Raw genomic sequence first — 18,293 nt, forward strand, 5'->3', positions numbered from 1 at the left:
ATGGAAAAGTAAATTTATTTCAGTAATTCAACTCAAATTGTGAAACTGGTTTATTAAATAAATGCAATGCACACAGACTGAAGTAGTTTAAGTATTTGGTTATTTTAATTGTGATGATTTTGGCTCACATTTAACAAAACCCCACTATCTCATCAAATAAGAATATAATAAGAATACCAATTCAAAATGATTTCTTAGTTTGGTTCACTAGGCTACACAATCATGGGGAAGACTGCTGATCTGAAAGTTGTCCAGAAGACAATCATTGCAATTGGTGGAGAAGCTCATAGCCCAAGTAGCTCGAAGTCCATTGGTAAGTTTTAACAGTCTGTGATGATTTGGGGTGCACTGTCATCTGCTGGTGTTCGTCCATTGTGTTTTTTGAAAACCAAAGTCACTGCACCCGTTTCATGCTTCCTTCTGCTGACCAGCTTTTTGAAGATGCTGATTTCATTTTCTAGCAGGATTTGGCACCTGCCCACACTGCCAATAGCACCAAAAGTTGGTCAAATGACCATGGTATTGGTGTGCTTGATTGGCCAGCAAACTCACCAGACCTGAACCCCATAGATAATCTATGGATTATTGTCAAGAGGAAAGTGCACCAAAAAAATTGACCAAAAAATGCAGATGAGCTGAAGGCCACTGTCAAAGAAATGTCTCAGGTTACGCATGTAACCATGGTTCCTAAAGGGAACGAGATGCTGCGTCGAAAAGCTATGGGGAACGCCCTCTGCGTGACCGTGCTCTGAATCACATGTGTAGTCAGCCCAATGGAATGCATAGACGTCATAGGTGGTTGATGTCATTAACCTGGAAGCTTAAAAGCGCGTGCGGCAGTGCCAGCTTCAGCCTCTAAGAATGAAGCAAGTGCTGGCTGGGGTGCCAGGTTTATGGCATCAAGATGCAGCATCTCGTTCCCTCGAGGAATCATGGTTACATACGTAACCTGAGATGTTCCTCTTGAGGAACTTGAGCTGCATCGAAACACTATGGGGAACGAGGTGCCCATGCTGCCAGACTTCCGAATCCCTGCCTAGTGTGTATCCGAAGAGCACAGCTTTGGCGAGAGAACAGAAGAGCTGGAAAGGCTTGTGTATCAAGGTCATAGAACCTCACAAAAGTGGAAGGGCGCAGAACATTCCGCAGTGTTGCAGATGTCCTGCATGGATACGCCTGCTAAGAGACTTTAGAGGCCGCCATACTACATGTGAAGTGAGCCTTGACTACCATGGGGGTAGATCAGAGGACTCATGGTCAGATGAGGGTAGATCAGAGGACTCAAGGTCAGATGATAGCCTCAGCTATCCAACGACTAAGGTTCTGCTTAGTTGCAGGAAAAACCCCACTTTGGGGGGACCATAGCACACAGGCACTTGGGCTGTCTTGGTCCACAGTGCAGCTCTGTGGACGTATGTATCCAGTGCTCGAGTTGGATATATACAATTGGCTTCTTCTGGTCAGACTCCCGGAAGGGAGGAGGGCAGAAGGCCTACAGTACTATCGGTTGTGGTGTGACAGAGGGAACCTTGAAACATAACCTGCTCGAGGGTAAGAAATGCTGGTCACCAAAGGGGACATGGTAGGCCGCAATGGCCGCCACGTAAGCTTTTAAGGTGGAGTGGGCCGACCCAGCAGAGAACCTGGCTTGTAGAAACTCCAGAACTGTACTGAATGGGCAGTTAGCTGAGTCAAGCTGTCAGTCTCTGCACCATGAGGTGGAGAGTTTCCACCTCAAGGCGTACAGTTACCTCGTTGAGGGAGTTCTGGATTGGAGGAGGGTCTCACCAAAACTCCTGGGATGAGAACAATCGGGGGAAAGACGTACAGACGAAGCCTCTGCCAAGTCTGTACCATAGCGTCCAGTCCCAGAGGAGCTGGATGAACTAGAGAGAACCAGAGTGTACCTTTAGATGTCTCCTAAATTGCAAAAAGGTCCACCTGGGCCTTTTTCCAAAAAACTCTCCATATCTGCTCCAATACCTCGGGATGAAGCAACCATTCCGCGGTCCTTGGCCCCTGTCTCGACAGGACATCTGTTTCTACATTAGGATTTCCAGGAATATATACTGCTCTGGTTGAGAGGAGTCTTCCTGGGACCACACAATGATCTGGTGCACCAACTTTTACAAGGGTCGTGAACGCAGACCTCCTTGGTGGTTAATATAAGAGACCACTGATGTGTTGTCAGTGCACACCAACATATGGTGACCTCTCAGGTCTGGGAGGAAATAAATTAATGCCTTATACATAGTCAGTATCTCTGATATGCAATGTTAGATGGCGATTGCTCCACAGACCACGGGCACTGTGGCCACTCATGACCGCACCCCAGCTGGTGAAGAAAAAGTACATCACTATCGTTACTGGCAACTAGGAGCTCCCAGCACTGGACATTGACTCAAGAACCAAGGTTACTTCCACATGTCTTAGGCATGGAGGCATCATCACATGACCTTGATAGCTCGAAGTGGATTCTCCCTTGGGGAAAATCCCTTGGTCTTGAGCCACCACTGTAGGGGTCTCATGGCAGCAGGCCAATCGGTCTCACATTAGATGCAGCTGCCATCAGACCCAACAGTCTCCGAAACTGTTTTACGGTGAGTGACTTGCCTTCTTTGACTCTCTTGACTGACATGAGGATTGACTCAATACGAGCAGGAGACAGACGTGCCTGCATCGTGGTCAAATCCCACACTTCGCCTAGATAGGTGGTTCTCTGAACTGGAGAAATTACACTTCTCTTGGCATTGAGTCTTAAATCCAGCTCCCTCATGTGGGCAAGAATGACATCTCAATGTCGAACCACCATCTGCTTTAATTGAGCTAAAATCAACCAATCGTTGATACAATTAAGTATGCAGAGTCATAGTGGAGCCATTTGAGTAGCATCCACACACTTCATAAATGCACAGGTGAGAGTACAAGTCCTGATGGAAGTACTCATTATTAGTATGCTTCCCCCCGAAAGCGAACCTCAGAAACTTCCTGTTTTGTGGCAGGATGGAGACATGAAAGTATGCATCCTTGAGATCTAACATGAAAACAAACCAGTCCTTGGACCTGATTTGTGATGCAACATGCCTGATAATGAGCATTTACTGACTAACTGACGCAGATCTATAGTTGGATGCAGCCCCCATCCTTCCTTGGAACTTGTGAATTTCCGGCTGTAAAGCACGGATTCCCTGACTTTGACTTGAGGAGGGACCACCTCGATGGCCTCCTTCTTTAATAGGGTTTTCAATTCTTGTTCCATAACCAGAGCCTGCTGGCGTCCGTCAGACGTCAGAATAACCCCTTTGAATTTCGACGGTAAGAGCCGAAATGAATGCGATAGCCTTTCTACCATAAGCAGGACCCATTGGGATATTTAGCAGTCATTCAAATGATGATTAATTGGAGATCAAATGATGCTATCTACTATCTATCTACTTACACCTCTGGTGTAACTGAGGCAGCTAAATCGGTGCCTGAAGTAGAGCATTATTCCCTGCAACCGATCTGTTTTAGAGACCCCCAAGGGGGTAGCGAGCCTCTCAGCTTCACTTCGAGCACAGGCGGAAGAAATGAAGAGCAGAGTTCGCTGGAAGGCGTGGCACCCTGGAGCTCTGGCAGGGTTAGCAGATCGACTTCCCGAGGTCACTGAGGAGAGACAGGTACTGTATAATGCGTGTAAACACTGCTCTACCCCAGTAGGGGCCACCCTCTGCAGTCCTGGCCAACACACCTCAAGATTTCTTGGCAGAGGACCTCCTAGCCTGAAGTACAGCCCTCAGATCCGGCTTAGGCTGGGAAGTCCCTGGCCCCCCCGTTTCTGGACCGCCCAATGGAGTCAAGCCACCTTTATTTATATAGGACTTTAACCCTTTGTTGGGGACGTTTAACCTATTGTTGGGGACGTTTTTGTCCACTAGGGGGTAAAGTTGAGTCTTACTTTGCACACAACTTTCTCTGTTTTTGAACAAATGGAATGGTTTTGGTGACAAATCTTATTTTGACAGATATTTTGGGAAAATGTTTTGAAAAAAAGAAAGAAAAAAAAGCTTAGTTTATGGCTTGTATATGGAGTTATATGGAGTATTACAGCAAATTATAGTGTGTGTGTGTCTGTGTGTGTCTGTGTGAGTGTGTGTGAGTGTGTGGGTGTGAGAGAGAGCCCTGCTACATCTATTCGAAGTATTCTAATCTCTCCCACCGTTAATATTTTAAAAGCCAATACTCAAAACCTCTATACACAAAATTAAGAAATAAGGAAATCATGATAGGAATGCAAAGAAAGGACAGAGTGTAATAGATGATTTTCGAATTTTGATTTGCTCTTTCTCTTATTCTTTGTTTTACCTTTTCCTATAGTGGTCACTTCTTACTAAGTGTCTACAACAGAGAAGAAGTCATTAATGTCAATGTCATCCAGAAAACTATTGATTTGTTCCAGACTATACAAGGATTCTTTATGGAGACCTTCTGAAAAAAACTGCCTGAGACGCATTTAATGTAAATTCCTGTGAACCACCATCATTTTCACACATAGAAACTTGTGATTCATTATGATCAGATTGCTCAACAGTTGTGATTCACTTGTGATGCCAACACAATGTTCTCATGACCAATCTGATCTCCAACTGCAATTAAGACATCCTCTACTGTGATATTACCCTTAGGAATGCACCTGAAACCATTATGGAGTGATAATGACAGCGTCTCATCAAGAGATGCCATTCTTGCACATAATTACCAATATACAACTATTTTACAATTTACCTTCTAAACCATGTATTTTCTGGAAAGAAAAGAAAAAGTAAATAGGAAAAAAACAAGATTTAGAAACTCTCACCACTCACACAACAGCTCTCACCACCACTCTCACCGACTCCCAGCATGCAACAGAGAAATAGAGAGAGCAAGAGAGAGTAAAAGCTGAAGTTTGATGAAATCTGTTATCACTAGCTGGCTTTGCTGAGATGTGTAAAGTCTGTACAGAGAGTGAAGCCATGTGGGAGAAACTTGACAATAATCTCACACTGGCAGAAATGCGGAACCTCTGCTGCTTAAAAACAAAATAACCCAGGCCATCTCATTCTTCACTGCTTGCTTATAAGGCTCTTAACAGACCCTGCTGTGTTGACCTTTTGATCAAAATGAAGAGGAAGGCTCTCTTCGACCAGACTGACCTGAAAATGTCACTGTTTTTTTTTTTTTTTTTTTTTTAAGCCATATATTACTACAAAGTCTAACACAGAATTCTCTAGGCCTATTGTGTGAGAAATTAAAACTTAGATTTTTATCTTTGTACTCATGGGGCATTATCTTGACTGATCCTATAAATAGGAGCTTTCTGAATTGGTTGAATCACATAATCCGACTGTGATATTGATTACAAAGAATTGTTAGCTTGCTATCAAAATATAAACACGGAAGAGGTCAGACTTGGCTCATGACCTCTTACCTAGAGGTCTCTTTTGGGAGTCAGGGTTTCAGACAAGAAGTGAATTGATCACCGGTTACTTGTCTGGTATATTCAGAAAACAAAATAAATCTACACCACACAACCAAGAACCACAGATGGCCAGACACAATGTTGTCAAAACTGACCTTTGACAGTCCTTGTCAAACCCAATTGGTTCCTCTGCATGAATGATCAGAGTTTGAGCAGTCTTCTCTTAGGACAATTTTCAGTCCAATCTGTACAGTATATATATATATATATATATATATATATATATATATATATATATATATATATATATATATATATATATATATACTTTTAGAAGTCGTATGTTTTGCACAGTGTCAGTCCCTGGTGTAAGATCTCTCATATTTGTGGAAATGAGTTGGATAGCATTTCCTCTCACTCTTTGATTTTAGCGGAATTGAGACATATTAAATGAGTGGAGGGTGAAGCAAGCAGAGTTAACTAACCTCAAATCACTGCCTTCACCACCCTGTGCCTGCCACTACGTCTCCCGACAAATGTGACAGTTAAAGTCCAGTGACATCTTAATCCAATTACGAGTGATATACATCAAATTCTTTATGAATAATTGTTATGGAAGTGTGAAATATAAGAGGGATGAAAGGTCAAAAGTGAAGGCCCTTGATAATAACAGAAGCTCTGTAGAGCTCTTATGCATCATCCAGTAGTCATATGTGTAATGAAGGGTCACATATGCTAATGAAGGCCTTTGTTTTATTTTCCTGTGGGAAATGGTTAGGGCTGTGAGTTATGGTCCTGATAACTAAGTGCTTTTCATACCACTCAAATATATTTGTGACCCGTTGGACCACTGAATATGGAAAAACAATGATTTCACTATTTGACCTTTCAGTAATGGTACAATGCAAGTAAGGCATTTTTGTCCTAATTTCAGCTGTAAGAAGAAAAATGTATTATTTTGTAGTTTTGTGTCCTCAGTCCAAAGGACAAGCAGGCATGCAAATGGGTGGCATAACCACCAGCTCTGCTATTCAGCATACTGGTGACCACAAAAACTTTAACATAACAGAAACTGTGATCCTGATTTCACTGTGTGTCTGTTTGCCTCTAAATGTTACGGATTTTCCCCATCAAATGTTACTATCAATATAGCCTCTGATATCTTATGGTCCAACACGTCTGACGCCAGTCCAATACATTCTTCATCGTCGTCATCTTCGCTCAGTTGTAGATTAGGGATATTATAGAGTCTTATTATGCCGCTTTCATCGTCGCTCAGATCATCTTCAGAATCAGTGAGCGCTTGTTTATAAGCATTCGGCTTGTCGAAGAAGTACTTCAAAGCATTTTCGGTGTAACGGCCACGGTTCAGCTCGTCTGCGTTCATCTTTGCGGCATACATCTTCACTGAATTTTGATATCAGTTACAGCCGGCCAGAGCGCTGCATACTAAGTAGCCACGCTTCCCTCGGAGGGCGGGGGCAATAATAAAAGAAACAAAAGCCGACTTATCCAGTTTGGAAATACAGACAGACAATGAAACGCCCCTACTGCGTGCTAGAATCTCAGACAAACAACCTAGGTGTTTCTCAATGTCAAGGAAGGTTCCTCGGAAGCCAGTATTTCGAGGATGCTACGTCATCGACATCTGTCGAAGGACTGTTCCAATGTCGAGGATCCTCGGAATTTCAACCAAGGACTGAGGACTGAGACACATATTCACTGCGCTCACCTCCTCTTTTCGTCGCATTTTTGTGCCATACAGGGATCTGTGTGTGGATGAGTCTCTGATGAAGTGGAAAGGCAGGCGGGCATTTCGTCAGTTCATTCCATCTAAACGGCACTGATTTGGGATCAAGTTTTTTGTTTTGTGTGATGTGCTAACTGGTTATGTGGAGGACATGATCATTTACACCGGATCCTCCACTGACATCCAACATTACCCAGGACTTGGGATTTCTGGGTCCGTTGTGATGACACTCTTAGCACCTTACTTAAGCAAATGTCATGTTCTATATGTTGAAACTGGTACAGTAGTCCCACACTTTTCCAGCACCTCTTGTCACTTGGCACTGGAGCTTGTGGGACCGTGCGCGGACACAGAAAAGGGATGCCAAAGTTCACCTGCAGGATGAAAAAAGGTGAGGTGGAATTCAAAGAGAATGGGTCAAAGTTGGCAGTAAAATGGCATGACATGAGGGATGTTCATGTCCTTACCACAGTCCATCCAACTGGTATGGCAGCCACAGGCATGCTGGATCACCTCACTGGGCAACCAATGATGAAGCCAGTCTGTGTGCTGGAGTACAACAAAAAGATGGGTGCAGTTGACAAAGCTGATATGATGACTGGTTTTCATGAATGCACCAGAAATCTACCAAGTGGTACAAGAAAGTATTTTTTCATGTACTCGACACTGTTTTACTCAACAGCCACATCGTCTACCGGCAAATTACTGGTGAGAAATGGATGCAAATAAATATAAACGAGATAAAAAGTGCTAATATTTTTAATTAATGTAATTTAAAGTGTTAACAAATTCACAATAATAAACAGACCACACGGTCACATACTATTATTTTCTCCTCACTTCCTATTGATGTGCTCTACTATGAGTAGGAAAGGAAATCACCTCCCTACAATTCAGGACGAACCTGATGAGAGGGCTGCTGGAGGAGTACAGCACATTGCGAGGTCCAACCAAAGGCGGGCGTCCTGCCTTGGACACTCCTCTGCGCCTTACAGCCAGGCATTTCCCATCTGAAGTCCCTCAGACCACTTCCCAGGGCAGCAAGTCCAGGCAGCACTGCAAGGTCTGCCTCTCCAGCACACGCAAGGGCAAGCAGAGGCGCCTCACCAAGCACATGTGTGTGCCATGCAACACTCCCTTGTGTGCTGTCCCGTGTTTTGAGGAGTACCACACACTGAAGCATTATTAAGCCTGTAAAAAGTCAGAGTATATTAATTCATGAGGATACATTGTTAATTATTATTTATTGTAATCATATTATTAAGTGTGTATAATAGTTTGCTTAAAAAAAAACATTTATTAAAAGTCAGTATATTTATAGTTTTTTGTTTAATATTTATTGAACATATATTTGTTTTTATATTTGTTTACAAAGCTGATATGATGACTGGTTTTCATGAAGCATTATTAAGCCTGTAAAAAGTCAGAGTAGCCTATATTAATGAATTTATGATGATACTTTTATAATTTATTGTAATTATATTATTAAATATAAAAGGCACCAGTATGTATAATATAGTTTATTTTAAACAAAAACATTTACCAAAAGTCAGAGTATTTTTACAGATTTTGTGTTTGTTTATGATACTATTTTAATTGTTAGTCATTATAAATATATTTGTTTTCTGTTTTGTAATAGTAATAATAAACGTTTTTGTTTAATACAAACTGTTATACATTTCTATTTTTTCTATTTTTACATTAATAAAACATACATGAAGCCCAAAACATACATTCTTTTTGGGCTATATGCACAGCTGCACTACTTCCTGAACTTCAGCCAGCTCCTTTGTTTCTGGTCTGTCATTATTGGAGAAACTGATTAATCCAGGTTTGTCGGATTATTGTTGCTGTGATTCCTTAGGTCAGGCACACCTGGATTAATCAGTTTGTCCAATAATGGCAGACAGAAAACAAAGGAGCTAGCTGAAGTTCAGGAAGTAGTGCAGCTGTGCATATGCTATACATATCTCTCACTACCAAAAAAAGTAAAATCTACATGGTATGACATCATCAAATTATATTTCCCTATACAAACATTTGAGCAAGCTGATAAGTGAGGTGTGACCATATATTAATATAATAATTGTATAGACTATATGGTCACACTTCACTTATTAGCTTGCTCAAATGTTTTGTAGGCTAGGAAAATATCATTTAACAATGTCATACCATGTAGCTTTACTCTGCTTAAACATGGCATCTTTTGATTTGCTTTGCAATTGAGAGATATAAAACTCGGTGAGCAATATACTAAAACAAACAAGAAAATTGATTTAACGTCAAATATGTGCTTTGGTATATTCACGTTATGTATAACGTAGCAATTCAACTGAACCCTGACTTTACCTCCTGAATTCACGGATTATGTAACATAAAATTAACAACTAAATACTAATACTCACCGATTGTCACGCGGCGTTTCTGGGGGAGATGCACCGATTGTCACGCGGCTGTTCTGTGGGAGATGCAAAGTACCATGTGCAAGCGAAGTTCACAGTAGTTGAAGGGGGGGGGGCAGCAAACAGAACCATTTCCACCATAGTCGGTACACGCTAACAAATTATTTGAGAGGTTTTGAATAAAAAAAATTAAATAAAGCGAAATATTCAATTGCACACACTGTATTCAATAGTATTGGTCTATAGTATTGCGTTTTTTGGCAGTGCATCAGATGGAGGGATTGAAAGGTTCATCAAAGATGGATGCTACTTAGTTCGGACAGAAAAGGGGGAAGAAAAGAGTGGGCCCGAATGCAAACTAATTCTTCCAAAAGTATGTTCCAAATGTTAACATTTATCAGAGTTACCATATATGTAATCAGTCTTCATACTGTATGTGTCACTGTCTTTTCCTCTTTTTGGCTTTCCTTCTGTCAATCTGTCCATCTTTTAAGGTACGTTTACTTGAGGAAGCTCCTGGAGTGTGTGTGTTTTTTTTTTTTTTTTTTTTATATATAAATTCTAATATCATTGTGGCAGGGGGGGCGTGGTTTAGCGAAGTTTGCAGCGGGAGAGAGGATCAGGAGACGAGCGGTAAGTGAGTGGTTTGGGCAGTAATTATTATCACCTGTTTCTTGTTCTAGTAATTGGCGTGGAGCGGGTATAAAATGCCAGGAGAGACGGAAGCAAGTGAGAGAGAGCGGGACTGCTGACGGGAGTCGAAACCGGAAACCGGAAGCCGGAAAGCGAAAGCCCCGAGTGAACGCAGCAAAATAGAAGTCACCATATGGTGTTTGAAAACGTTTGTTTAATTTCAGTTAATAAATATACGTCAGCAGTCCAGCCGACCCCTTGTCCCCTTGCCATGCAAAGCCCGTCCTCCACGCCGCTTGCGGACATCATTTCTTCCCTCGCAGTCCTCCACGGCGAGCAACACCAGGCGCTGCTGGATCTGAGGACCGACCAGGAGCGACGGTTCCAGGCCATCGTCCAGGCCCAGCAGGAGGACCGCGAGAGGTTCCGGGGCTGGTTCAATCGGGAGGTTCGCGCTGAGGCCGCCGGGCCGCCCGCCATGCACCTGCCACTGCACAAGATGGGGGCCCAGGATGATCCGGAGGCCTTCCTGGAACTTTTTGAAAAAGCGGCTGAGGCCTGTGGGTGGCCCCGTGAGCAGTGGCCGGTGCGCCTTATTCCCCTGCTCTCCGGCGAGGCCCAGGTGGCCGCACAACAACTGCCAGTGGCGAACCTCCTGGTCTTCGACGATCTGAAGAGGGCCAGCCCGAACAACACCGGCAACGCTTCCGCTCCCTGGACTTGGGCGAGGCCGGCCGACCCTTCGCGTTGGCCCAACAGCTCCGGGACTCCTGCCGCAAGTGGCTACTGGCCGAGGGAAGCGACATGGAGCGTGTCATCGATCTGGTGGTGCTGGAGCAGTTCATCACTCGGCTCCCCAAGAAGACGGCCGAGTGGGTCCAGTGCCACCGCCCCGCGTCGCTGGAATCGGCCATCCACCTGGTGGAGGACCACATGGTGGCGTGCCCAGGGGTCGGCACACCCCCACCTACTAACTCTCTCTCCCCTTCTCTCTCTCCCCCTTCTCTCTCTCGCCCTGTCCCTCTCCCTAGGTCCCGTCCACCTGGCCCTCCTCGTGTCCCGCACCGGGGGCGGAGCGGGACGGACCAAGGCCGCTTTGCGTGTACAAGGGCCCGGGGGCTGCAGGAGGGGACAGTAATTCCGTCTCTCCGCTCTCTCCACGCCAATTCCCCTCTCCACTCCCTGCCATTGGGGCGGCGGGTAGGTCTGGGCTGGCCTGTTGGCGTTGTGGGGACCCGGAGCATTTCATGGACAGGTGTCCAGTGATGGAGGTGGAGATGATGGTCTGGGTCCCGGACGACCCACGGGCCACCCCCGGTCAGGCTGGCCAGTACCAAATTCCCGTGAGTATCAAGGGGGGTACATACCCGGCCTTGGTGGATTCAGGATGCAACCAAACCTCAATCCATCAAAGCCTGGTTCAACCAGGGGCATTGGATACAAGCCGCGTGGTTAAGGTGCGGTGTGTACACGGGGATGTGGTGGAATATCCGGTCGTCCCAATTTTGATTCAATTTCAGGGACAAAAACATAGTGTGGAGGTGGTGGTTAGTCCCCACCTCCGGCATCCCGTAATTTTGGGGACGAATTGGCCCGCGTTTACAGTCTTATTGGGGTTGTTATGTGCGGATGCCTCTTGGGGAAATATGGCACGGAAGGGGACCGCGCGGGTGCAGGTGGGGGAAACTGAGCCAGGACCGTTGAGGCCGGCTTCAGGGGAACCAAGTGGAATCGGGAGACTAATTCTCTCGGACCACGATGACTTTCCCCTGGAGCAGTCTCAGGATGAGACGCTAAAACATGCGTTCCAGCAGGTCCGCACCATCGATGGCCAGCCTCTCCGACCAGCCCTTCCGCTCTCCTATCCCTATTTTGCCATTTTAAAAGACCGGTTGTATCGAGTGACCCAAGACGCTCAGACAAAAGTAAATACAACCCAGTTGTTAGTTCCAAAGAGCCGCAGGGAAATGCTTTTCCATGCGGCTCATTCTAATCCTATGGCGGGCCATTTGGGACAGGCAGCCACACTAAATCGCCTCATGACCCGATTCTTCTGGCCGGGCATTCATGACAACGTGCGCAGGTGGTGCGCGTCTTGTCCGGAATGTCAGTTGGTGAACCCACCGGCCGCCCCAAAAGCGCCGTTGCGCCCTCTCCCATTAATGCAGGCCCCCTTCGAAAGAATTGGTATGGACCTCATCGGGCCATTAGAGCGATCGGCACGAGGACATCGCTTTGCATTAGTCATAGTTGATTATGCAACACGATATCCTGAAGCAGTGGCCCTCCGCAACATTTCCGCTAAAAGTGTTGCGGATGCCCTGTTTCGTCTTATCTCCCGGGTGGGGGTTCCGAAAGAAATCCTTACTGATCAAGGCACGGCGTTTATGTCACGTACGCTACGCGAACTATACGGATTGTTGGGAATTAAGTCGATTCGAACAAGTGTCTATCACCCACAAACGGACGGCCTGGTCGAACGATTTAATCGCACTCTTAAATCCATGATCCGTAAGTTCGTTCAGGAAGACGCCAAAAATTGGGATAGGTGGCTAGAGCCCTTGTTATTTGCTGTGCGAGAGGTCCCACAAGCCTCCACGGGGTTTTCCCCCTTCGAGCTTCTCTATGGTCGCAGCCCCGGGGGGTGCTGGACGTTCTGAGAGAAACTTGGGAGGAGGGACCATCTCAGGGCAAAAACGAAATTCAATACGTACTGGACTTGAGAACAAAACTCCACACATTGGGGTGGCTATCAAGGGAGAATTTGTTACAAGCCCAGGACCGCCAGAGTCGGCTGTATAACAGGGGAACTAGCTTACGCAAATTTGCACCGGGAGAGAAAGTACTTGTATTACTCCCAACGTCGAGCTCTAAATTATTGGCTAAGTGGCAGGGGCCATTTGAGGTCGCACACCAAGTCGGGGATCTCGATTATGAGGTAATACGGTCCGATAGGAACGGGGCGCATCAGGTTTACCATCTCAATCTCCTTAAAAAATGGAATGAGGCGGAATCAGTGATGTTGGCAACGGAGATTGGGGGGGAGGATGATCTCGGGCCAGAGGCGAATCTCAAACCACAATCCCTCGCCCTGGCTCCAGGTGGAGATCATCTCTCGCCGTGCCAACTCACTGATTTAACAAAGTTACAGGCAGATTTTGCCGATGTCTTTTCGCCCCTACCGGGCCGCACTAACCTAATTCAGCACCATATCGAGACCGAGCCGGGCGTGGTAGTTCGCAGCCGGCCGTATCGCTTACCTGAGCGCAAGAAAAAAGTAGTTCAGGCTGAATTAGGCGCTATGCTTGACATGGGGGTAATAGAAGAATCCAACAGTAACTGGGCGAGCCCGATAGTTTTAGTTCCGAAAACGGACGGCTCAGTCCGGTTCTGTGTGGATTATCGGAAGGTGAATGCTGTGTCGAAGTTCGACGCGTATCCAATGCCGCGGGTTGACGAGTTGCTTGATCGGTTAGGCACGGCTCGCTTTTATTCGACATTGGACTTAACGAAGGGTTATTGGCAGATCCCCTTGTCTCCATTATCCCGAGAAAAAACAGCTTTCACAACGCCATTTGGTTTACACCAATTTGTTACCCTTCCCTTTGGCTTGTTCGGGGCGCCTGCAACCTTTCAGCGCCTCATGGATAGAATCTTGCGGCCCCATGCGGCATATGCGGCTGCCTACCTGGATGATATCATTATATTCATTAATGATTGGCAGCGGCATATGCAGCATCTGAGGGCTGTTCTGAGGTCGCTGAGAGGAGCGGGACTCACGGCCAACCCAAAGAAGTGTGCGATTGGGCGAGAGAATGTAAGGTATCTGGGCTTCCACTTGGGGCATGGATAGGTGCGTCCCCAAATTGATAAGACAGCCGCTATTGCGACCTGCCCACGTCCCAAGACCAAAAAGGAGGTGAGGCAGTTCTTGGGGCTGGCGGGATATTATAGACGGTTTATTCCTAATTATTCGGACCTCACCAGCTCCTTGACTGACCTCACTAAAAAGGAGGTGCCAGATACGGTCCAGTGGACGGAGCCGTGTCAGCAGGCTTTTACCCAGGTCTAAGTACAGCACCATTGAAAAAGAATGCCTGGCCATCAGGTGGGCCGTCCTCACCCTCCGCTATTATCTCCTGGGACGGGAGTTCACCCTCTGTTCGGACCACGCTCCGCTGCAGTGGCTCCACCTTATGAAGGATACCAACGCGCGGATCACTCGTTGGTATCTAGCTCTTCAGCCTTTTAAATTCAAGGTGATCCACAGGCCAGGTGTTCAGATGGCGGTGGCTGACTTCCTCTCCAGGAATGGGGGGGGGGCTGCAGGCCGGACGGCTCCCCGGCCTGAGTCGGGCGGTGGGGGTATGTGGCAGGGGGGGCGTGGTTTAGCGAAGTTTGCAGCGGGAGAGAGGATCAGGAGACGAGCGGTAAGTGAGTGGTTTGGGCAGAAATTATTATCACCTGTTTCTTGTTCTAGTAATTGGCGTGGAGCGGGTATAAAACGCCAGGAGAGACGGAAGCAAGTGAGAGAGAGCGGGACTGCTGACGGGAGTCGAAACCGGAAGCCGGAAAGCGAAAGCCCCGAGTGAACGCAGCAAAATAGAAGTCACCATATGGTGTTTGAAAACGTTTGTTTAATTTCAGTTAATAAATATACGTCAGCAGTCCATGCCAATGTTTAAACTAATCCTTGTAAATGAAGAATTTATTATCTTTATATACATGGGACGGGTAGGTTGACGGAGGCTTCCATGTAGTTCCGCCATCTTGCAAAACTATAATAGCAGAGAGGGACAAAAAGTACTAAGCCAACGCGTTTCCACAGCGCGTTTTCGGTCAGAGCCAGAAACGCAGGTGCAGAGCAGTGAGAGGCGCTTGAAACTGCACAGGCAAGTTTAAAAGTCTGGATTGCATTCTTATTATGGACCATACATATGCCGCGCCACAGGAGAAGAAAACATCGTCGCCAAAACAGTCAAAAATAGAACGTAAAAGGAAACGTGACCGTAGATTACAGAAAACAAGAGTTAATGTCGGGGAAGCTTTTTCTAGGTGGAAAGAGCTAATGCTGGATAAAGATTTCAAAAGAGACGCTGAAGTAGCCAGTTTTCTTCTTGACAGGTAAGTCAGTGTTACAATCTATATTATAATATTTTTTTTATATCTAACAATGCATATAATTCAGAAAATATAACGAATAAATTAGACATAACTACTAATTACAATATTTCATGTTTTCCACAGTCAGTAATTCATACTGTAACATTCGTTTGTTAGTTGTCATGTTGCAGTTTGTTTGAAATAACACACCTGTTCACCTGAAGGAAAACTCGACAAAGTGCTATTAGAATACATCCTGTCAAAGCTTTTTGGTACATATCGCCTACCGTAGATGCAATGCGCATTTGAAAAAGCGAGGCGCTGGAGAGCAAAATTAGTTTGAATGCAAAATACAATTTCACCACTAGATGGGAGTAATTCCTACTCAGTGTCCCTTTAAGAGTTTTATCATAACAATGTCATTTTGTGGAATTACAAATTATTCAAAGCTCTGGTTTTATATGAAAACTGGAAGGAGTTATTTGTTATAAACAAATAAGATACAAATTTTATAAAAAATGAAGACATGATTTTACTTTGCAAAGTCCATAAGAATTTAGGACAGGTTGAGATAAGACAGCATTAATTCCACAAATACAAGAAAAACAGTAAACTAACTTTTGAATCCATTCCTCCATATTCTCCTTCACCTAACTGGAAAGTATGACCTTGTAGTATGTTAAAGGGTTAGTTCATCCAAAAATTAAAATTATGTAATTAATGTCTCACCCTCATGTCGTTCCAAACCTGTAAGACCTCCGTTCATCTTCAGAACACAGTTTAAGATATTTTAGATTTAGTATGAGAGCTTTCTGTCACTTCATTGAAAATGCATGTACGGTATACTGTCCATGTCCAGAAAGTTAATAAAAACATCATCAAAGTAGTCCATGTGACATCAGAGGGTACATTTTGGTCCAAAAATAACACAAACTATGACTTTATTCAGCATTGTATTCTCTTCTGGGTCTGTTCATATTTTTTGTTATTTTTGGACCAAAATGTATTTTCAATGTTTCAACAAATTCTAACTTACTGTAAATACATATCTGCATATCTCTCCTATCACTCCATAGTCTCTTTCTTTACACATAATTGAATACTTTCTCCTTGAATCAAAGTCAGTTATGAGAAAAATAATTAAATAAATACATTTTATTACACAAAAACAGCTATGGATTATCATCTAAAATTGAGTTCTACTTCACCTCAAACAGCTACTGTTCATAATAACGGACTGTAGTCCTGTAGAAAATCAGCATTCTATTTACTTCTATTTAAGCAAACGTTGTACATTTAGGGATGAGTAAACCACTGCAATCACTGATATGAAGGTTGGATTTCTTGGGCTTGATTACTTTTCATAGTTGAATGGCTACAGTAACTCAAGCAGCTATTGTTTTTGTGCCTGAATGAATCTGATGAAAAATATATTTAAATGCTGCAACCAGAGTGTACCAGTCTGTTCTCAGCTGGCCCATGCTAGTTTCAGAAGGCACGGTCCTGATAAGACCAGACTCTTGCTGTCCAATCCAATCTATACCAGGATTTTATGCCATGTCCAAAACAATGAGACAAATGAGAGAAGGATGCAGAGAAAGATAAATGGCTAGCAGGGATGTATCAGATGCAAAGGGAAACATATTGATCAGTTTGGGACCTTTCATGTCAGCTGCTGCAGATTGTAGTATGTTAATTTGTTCCCGGGATCACATGATTGGTAAAAATTGATAGCCTGAATGCATTGTAAGTTGCTTTGGATAAAATGCATAAGTTTATTAATTTTATTTATTTTCAAAATAAGTAATTAGACTGTCTAAAAAAAGAACAAATGAAACAATTGACTGATTAGATTACTGTAATCTTTCTGAAGCATTCATTTAGACACCTTTTCATTCATTACTCACACACCTCCCATGGCTCGACCAACACCCCGGCCCACCCTCCTCTGGTGGCTTTAATTAGTTGTGGATTAAATTAAAGACTATATGTTCGTGTTAATTGATTTATCTCGGGAGTCCATAATTACAGCCTATGAATGGAGATCTATGCAGTGTCGCTGGAAGCTTTAAGAATGTGCGTGTGTGTGTGTTTGTGTGTGACTACAAGTGACTGAATATGTATGTGTGCATCTATGAATGTGTTTGCATACTCATGCATAAATAATTGTGTGTGTATGTGCGTGCACTCATGCTTGCGTAAAGTGCATACATATCAGGGCCTTCACACGTGAATGCATAAAACCTGAGGCAGTTTAGAGGTTAGCAGCCACTCAAAAAAGTAACCATAATGAAAGGTGATGCAAATAGATGTAATAGTACTGCAATCAGACACAATTACATCCTTGTCATGGATGTAATTCTTTGTTAGCACCACTGAGTTGATCTGTTTTATGTTTCACTTGTTTTGCTGGTCTTTGCAGGTCATCTATGGCCGCGTTTCCAGTATTTAATGTGAGTAATCATGTATGAATCTGCAAAAGAATTAAGCAGGGGATTTTAAAACCTGTTCAGACTACTTAATTTAAGCCCAATTTTGCCACAATTTGCTAGACGTAGGTTGTCTTTGGGATTTGTAAATGACAATGGCCGTCAGGATGCAAGATTCCATTATTTCAGCTCTTGTAGTGTGTCATAGGGAGCCACAACCGATTCGGCATCTGCAATGCTTCATGATAACACGACAGAAAGACTAGAATGTTAGTTTCTTCCCCCCGTCGTCCACAAAGACTTCCATCACAATAGCAGCAAAGAAGCTCTTTCATACATGTTTTTTTTTTTAAACATGGTGAAAAGAAAGACAGATGATGGTGCTGCTAGGTGAAATTATGAGATGGAAGAAAGTTTCGTGGAGCTGTGCCAACAGAACTCCTGCCTGTATGATGTGTCAACGAGACAGAACAAAGAAAGAAAAATGATGGTAAATGATAGCGGAAAAACTTAAGCAATGTTTACACTCTTGTTTT

At 44.2% G+C, this 18,293-nt stretch overlaps 1 long non-coding RNA gene across 2 annotated transcripts; it reads right to left on the reverse strand.

Moving 5' to 3' along the window:
• Positions 1–7,693: 7,693 nt before the first annotated feature.
• Positions 7,694–9,704, reverse strand: LOC113070044 (uncharacterized). 2 transcript variants are annotated; one of them, XR_003279846.1, is made up of 3 exons: positions 9,596–9,704; positions 8,095–8,381; positions 7,694–7,739 (listed from the first exon to the last, which is right to left on the reverse strand). It is a non-coding gene; the product is annotated as an uncharacterized LOC113070044 (long non-coding RNA). The 2 variants fall into 2 exon arrangements; XR_003279847.1 differs by lacking the exon at positions 7,694–7,739 and adding an exon at positions 7,798–7,895.
• Between the last annotated feature and the right edge of the window lie 8,589 nt (positions 9,705–18,293).

This window comes from Carassius auratus, unplaced genomic scaffold, assembly GCF_003368295.1.
Source record: "Carassius auratus strain Wakin unplaced genomic scaffold, ASM336829v1 scaf_tig00002883, whole genome shotgun sequence".
NCBI lineage: Eukaryota > Metazoa > Chordata > Actinopteri > Cypriniformes > Cyprinidae > Carassius > Carassius auratus.